Source organism: Epinephelus moara, chromosome 6, assembly GCF_006386435.1.
Source record: "Epinephelus moara isolate mb chromosome 6, YSFRI_EMoa_1.0, whole genome shotgun sequence".
NCBI classification, from domain to species: Eukaryota; Metazoa; Chordata; class Actinopteri; order Perciformes; family Serranidae; genus Epinephelus; species Epinephelus moara.
Window position 1 is genome coordinate 2,519,041 of NC_065511.1, and position 7,325 is coordinate 2,526,365.

Below are 7,325 nucleotides of genomic sequence, written 5' to 3' on the forward strand. Positions count from 1 at the left end.
AACAGACATCTTCTGTTAAAATAAGTGCTTCCAATGCACAAAGTGCAATCTCTTACTGTAACGTAAATTTACATACTACTAATATACTTACAACTGTAAGGTTTTTGAAACTAGAATGATTTAACCCACTGGTAACAAAAAGTGCAATCTTACAACTGTAAAGTTGCATCAACTCCTGAATGAAACTACAACAGTCCACTGTGAAAATGAAAACTGTAACTGCGTAGCCTCTAACACTGGCCAATCATTCGCCATCCTCATCCTCCATCCCCTCTCCCTTAACATCTGGTCCATCTCCTCCCCCACGTGGTTCGCAGCTTTTCGATGACGTTCACGTCGTGTAATTACGTTACTTCATAAAGTTCCCAAGGCAACAGGGGAAAATGGCTGCTCTTGTGTGAGGTAAACGCAACATTTTTCAACTTTCTGCTAAGATATATGTGACTTTTTTTACAACGAAAATGCGGGGATTATGAAATCATGCAAGCCCCGCGATTTATGCGGCGAAAGTGCGGCGTCTTTGAAAAAATGCGCCCCCCGCATAAATATGCAGACTTTGGCTGATTATGCGTTGAATTATGCGACCGCATACGTTTTTCTGGAGGGACTGATTTACTGTGCATACTGGTGGCCAGCAGAGTCGCCGTATTTTAGTCTTGTACACATACAACTGTCCGTTTCGTTTTGTCATGTATTTCCCACTCCAAACTGACCACACACACACCATCTTAATGTGAAGCAGATTTTCTCATCTGTGCGTTGGAGGCTCTATCTCCACAACGGATTGTCGATTTGAGTGATTGACACCTCTTTGATTCGTTAGAGCCAATAGAATGACGCTATACCCACCAAAACGAATTGACAGCACTGTAAGCCAATCAGAGTCAGCAGAACACCGTTGTGGGGGAGGTACCGCTTTGTTCGCCCAGATTCATTTGAACACAACACGTCCGTCTACCAGGAATGTTTACCGGCAGAATGAGCTTTTCACGGCAAAAACAACAAGGTAAGAGAAATATTACAAATATATTTTATTTAGTTATCGCTGAACATGATAAGCTTTGCTTCCTTCAGCCCCTTCTCGAACTTGCACGTTATCACAGTGTGCCATTTTTTTTTGTTTTTCTATTACATATACTGCCTGTTTTTATGCTTGTACTTGTTTGAGACAAATAAAAATCAAATCAAATCAAATCAAATCAAATTTTGGCGAAAAGATTTCTGTTGTTGATGTTCTTTGGCTTCTAGCTCTCTGATGGTTTGGTTTAGCGTGCTTTGGTGGATATGTGTGGAAACAGCGGAGTCTCAGCTTTCATTTGAGATGAACGGCGTGTGTTTTGCATAACGTGGCGACAAGGTAGAGCCCGAAATATGCTGAGTGGGTCGGCACATCGGTGCTGTATGGAGTTGGATTTGTTGTTGTTTATTTAGTTGTTGTTTGAGCTGTGTTTGGGGTTTATACAACCTTGTAGCCCAGGTTCTGCTGTTTAATTTGATGTGCAACATCACTATATTCCTTGTGATTACTGCGTTGTTTCACTCTGTGTTTGCAAAGTCGTTCTCAAAGTCCCCAATTGGGGGACTTTCGGGTTTTTAACCAACAATTTGGGCAGCCCAATAGAAGACGAGTGCTCATTTTTTGACATTTTTTTTTGTCAAAATACGTTCAAGTCACGTGTTGAAAAGGGAATTATTCAAAATTTTCCCGGGTGAGAAACTCCCGGACCCCCAGGTAAAAAATGGTTACGACTTCAGGGCTAAAGCCCCAGATGTTTTCAACTCCTAGCAACGCCCCTGGGAAAAGCACAGGCGTAGTCGGAAAAATATTGTGATGGTGTGATTTATAATGCCGACCTCCCAAAGTGCAAACAGTAATATTTACAAAAAAAGGATGCAAAACAGGCGGGGGGAAACAAGACAAAAAATACTCTTTACAAAATGTCAAGGTGACACAAAAAGAGAGTTCTTCAATAACTAACATACCTTTAAAAAGAACAGGTTCCAGCACACAGTCTGGAGGTCAAGCAGTTGTACATCTGTAACCACAACAAGACTGACCCATCCAGGGCCAAAGCAGCCTCCTTTAAACCAGTTGCCCCTCCCACTAGGCATATTATTCACATAAAAAACCCCCACAATCAGCATATTGTCTAACCAAAAACACAATTTGCAGCTTTCTAAACTCAAAAAATACATAAAGCAAAATATTCAGTATTTAGTTATTTACAACAAAAGTTAGCTTAACAAACAAGAAACGTAATAATGCAGGTCACATGATTATAAAAAGGCATGAGAACAGTCTATTTAACAGAGCAAAATGTTACGCCCCTGTTTCGCCAATCAAACTCAGACAGCGTTCAGCAGCGGATGAATATGTAACATACTTCTGTATGGTAAGTGATACAATGACTGTGTGAATGTATGCATATTAATTTGTGTAGAACTACAAGACTGCACCCTTGGCCATGCTACAGAAACAGAGGTAAAGAGGGATAACCGTGAGTTTTTTTTTTTTTAAAATGACTAAGTGAAGACGGGAAGGGAGCAGGGACTAGGAAATGAATGAGAGCAAGTGTGTGTGTGTGTGTGTGTGTGTGTGTGTGTGTGTGTGTGTGTGTGTGTGTGTGCTGCCCACAGTCAGTGAAAGAGCTGCTCTGTCACATCATCCCCCTCTGGGGATGGGTGTTGTGCGGAAGTGGGTGATGTGCGGGGCGGCTTTGTCACACTGGTCTATACAGTGACCCAAGGACACCAAAAATTAAGGCAGCTATGAGTAGCCTGGTTCCAGACCATAGACCCCGCCCACTCAACTGAGTAGGCTTGCATCTCTGGTCTGGCATACTGCAATGAATTTGCGATTTATCTCGTCCAAACGATGGATGGACCAATGAACGCCGGGGGTCTAGCGATTAGCCAATCAGCGCCACGCTCATGTCAAGCTGTACGCCGGTGGGTAACTGGTGAGGATAGCAACAATGGCGACCGCTACAGATCCTAAGCAACAATGGCGACCGCTACAGATCCTACAGACCACATTAACAATGCTATCGAGGTATTTTGCCATTTTGCCACTACTCGCGTTAATGGAGGACCAAATTAAGGAAGCTGCTAAACTGGATTTAACGGCAATGCAGCTGGGCGTGCACGACGACGGAGACATTTTAAACGGGCAATGCTCGCTTGTTTTCGGCACCCCCGAGGCATGGATACTAATGACGTCAGATTCTGGGTGAGTCGTTGATCTCTACTGATTGGTTAGGGAAAAAATCATATTCCCTCCCCCTTGTAAATCGCCTTCAATGGAAGCCATGTCAGACTGAAGGTTCTGGGAGCTTCAGTCTGACACTCAGGCTAAGCTATGAGCTGAATAGGGTGAGAGCCTTTTGTACTTTTGTGTGCTTTTTGCTTGCTTTGGTGGTGGTTTGTTGATTTATTTGTATGTGTATTTTATTTAACCTCCTGCACTCCACCCCCATTTTGTAGCAAAAACGCCTAAAATGACATACCCAAATTAAAATGACTGTAGCCTCTGAACCGCTCTGACTACATGCATGCATGAGGTCTTGCCAGAAAGCAAACTCTCTGAAGTTTCTTGTGAAAGTGTCAGAAACACTCTAGGTGATACAGAGACAGAGTAATGGGCCTCTGAAGTCAGTAAAAAGTTGAAGATTTTGCCTACAAAAAAAAAAAAAAAAAGATTTTCGGGATGAATAACTGTCTGTGGCTTCATCTGAGCAGGTAAATGACACTATGGGGCTGTAGGCACAATGAACAATGAACATTTGTTTCAAGTTTGAAGAAGATTGCTCAAAGTATGACCATTCTACTGTGTTTTTTTCCATGAAAAGATCCAGGCGGAGCTCCACATGACAAGAGCGCTCATTCCGTTTCAAAACAGTACTATCAGTGATCAAACAACACTTCAGATATTGTACCTTATTGAAATCAGGCGTGATTATGATAGCTGATGTTGTTTATAACACAGAAACATCATAAAATATCACCAAATAAAGCCATATGAAACGTGAAAGCTGTGATCCCACTTTCTAGGCGGCATATCTCTGCCAAAACTAGTGGTAGGAGTGAGACTCTTACCTTTTATAAAAGATCTAAGTCCCCACTCGCCGCTCCGCATAAGATCGCGAGAAATCCTTTAACTTTTCCCCTCAAAAAACCCCCAAGACTGTATGGCTGCAGCCTGGAGCCTCCCGTCTCATGGCTCTCGTATCATGACCTCTCGTATCATGACCTCTCGTCTGGTGATAAAGAAGCCACGCCCCCCGAGCTTCTAAATTTCAAAATAAAAGCTCGCGCCTGACACTATAGTTGTTTTAAACATAATATTGTATTTTGTAATGTATTTTAGGAATCCTGGTAGATTTTCCTGGTAGAAAAGTTGTTTTAAACATATGACTGCAGCCTGGAACCTCTCGTCTCACGACTTCTCCTGTTTTAAACATATGACTGCAGCCTGGAGCCTCTCGTCTCACGACAACATATGACTGCAGCCTGGAGCCTCTCGTCTCACGACTTCTCCTGTGTTAAACATATGACTGCAGACTGGAACCTCTCGTCTCACGACCTCTCCTGTGTTAAACATATGACTGCAGCCTGGAGCCTCTCGTCTCATGACCTCTCCTATTGTATTTTAGGAATCCTGGTTGAAAAGTTGTTTTATACATAGTATTGAATCCTCTTCGATGTACTGTTGCTTTGTGTTGCTTTTACATGTTGTCCTTTCTTAAAATCATTTTATTTTTTATGTAAAGCACTTTGAGTTGCATTTTGTCTGAAATGTGCTATACAAATAAACTTGCCTCGCCTTGCCTCAGTGTTATTGTGTGTCTCAGCTTGCAGGCTCTGTAGATATCTGCCTGGCACTGCTGCTTGTCCTGTTCATGTGTTAGTTGACACACACATATGCACACATACATGCACGCACATTCACACTACAGGATAAGCACTTGTAACAATTTCCCTGTGATGTGTGAAAGGAATATATAATACATATATAAAATATATAAATAAAACAAGTCTTTTAAAGAATGCAGCTTTTTTTTATTTCTTTAGTCAAAACATCCAGACTGCAGCTGGCAGAACTGGCTGCAAAATCCAAGGTGGGGATCCTCAGAATGAATCCCCCGGAGCTCTCCCAACTTCCCACGTCCAGCATAACCTGTGGGTATAGCAATAACAAAACAAAAGCATATTCATGTGCATGGTGTTAAGATTTGTTTTTTTGTTGCAGACACAAAGCCATTTTACCTAGTAACATTTGAACATTTGAATTCTGTTAAAAGTACAGTGTGAATACCTGGCATGCAGCTCTTAAATGTGCAGTTGCACTGAGCGCAGTTTTGTACATGCAGCTCTTAAATGTGCAGTTGCACTGAGCGCAGTTTTGTACAGAGTACATAACGTTAGGTATTTGCTAAAAAAAAAAAAAGGGTAAACGCTAACGTTTCTTCAAATAAAGATGTATGTGTTAACCCAAGGGACACGTAGTATCATCTTACGTTTCAAATGCAACGTTACAAACTATCCGGATGGTTAAAATTGTAAAGTTAAGAGTTTAACTGTTTTATTTTTTTAAATGGATAGTAAAAAAACTGGTCTCTTTGGGAATTTACCTGTAACGCTGCTGCCATCTTCTTCTTCTTCTTCTCCTCTCGGTTTGATTTATGGGTGGCAAGAGTGTCAAGAAATCGCGAATTTGCATTTTTGATTCTGTAGACTTGCTGTTGTACACGCCCAAGTCATGACACGAGAGGTCATGAGACGAGAGCCATGAGATGAGAGGCTCCAGTCTGCAGCCATACCCGTCTCCGAAAAACGGCATGACATGAATTGTCACCACTCATCGCGATTTTGGACTTTGTGTGTTTAGGCTGCTCTGGTGCGAAATCCATAAGGAATAAAAGAAAAACGATGCCGGATTCAGGAAGCTCTCGGCTTCCTGAATCCGGTGATACCAAACATCACATGGTTTGATGACGTAGTGCGGTGATACCAAACATCACATGGTTTGATGACGTAGTGCGCCTGTGAGATACCATTTAACAGAGGAAGGAGGGAGCGCGGACGCCAGCGTCCAGTGTAGAAGGAATTATTTTGGCTCCTTCTATTAGCTTTTATAGCTTCATTCCATCTTGTATTATGAACTCTTGGTGCACTGAGCGATTGATAAGTCTGCTGATTTATACCATCCTCTGATTTCACCAGTTGGAGAAGCTGCTGGACAGCGAGGGACTGGCTTGGGCTACGGCATGAAGCTGGGGATGGACTGTTTTTACCTGGGCTAGGCCCTGCATGGACCCTTTTCAACACAGAGACCAAGACCAGGACTATTACTCAGTTGGACTCCTTTTTACTGCTTTTAACTTGTGTTTTGACAAATTATTTTATGGTTCACATTAACAGTGGTTGTCTGCATGCGGATTTGGATCAGTAATATTCCCCAGTGGCAGTTATTGAAATTTCACTATAAAGTCACACACCATACCTGTGACAAATTTTGGCATTGTTGGACAGGATTGCTCCTGGGTATAGTAACTGGCCTGTTTCAGCATGCACGGGGGAGAAGCACAAGCCACAGGACCGTCAGTAATGATAAAGTCAATTATTATGGGGGGCCCAGGGATGCAAAAGTTCAGTAGTGTTGGTTCAGAAGCAAAATTGGGAGAATGGAAGCTTCAGATTGAGACTATGTTGTGCTTCCAGCCACTCAGTGACTCTCAGAAGGCAGATTTTGTGTTGGAATTGTTCGAGGGGGAGGCAAAGAGGGAGATTTTGATTTTGAAATGGAAAAAAAGAAATATAAATATTTTATGTACTGCTTGCATTGTATGGAGATAACACCCATGTCTTCACCCTCCGCACTCAATTTTTTAACTGTAGGCAAGAACGTCAGCAGTCTGATCCTTCTCTCTCCGTCTGCGAGAACAGTTTTCCAGGTTAAAGCAGAGAGATGACACTGCCCTGGGGGAGGGTGATGTGCTGCAGGACCAGTTCATCATAGGGCTGAAAGAAGAGCTCCGGCGCCAAGAAAGGAAGACCCCTGGGCTATCCTTTGAAGAGGTCAAAATGGAGGCACTAGCCCAGGAAGAGGAACAAGATGAACAGTGGCTGCCGTCTACCTGCTTGGCTGTGAATAATCAGAATCAGAATCAGAATCAGAAATACTTTATTGATCCCCGAGGGGAAATTATTTATGTTACAGGTGCTCCTTGCAAGAGAGGAAAGATACGTGAAAATATAAGAAATTTAAACAGTAGTATTAACAAATATATAGTTAAATAAACAGGAATTATTAACAAACATAAACG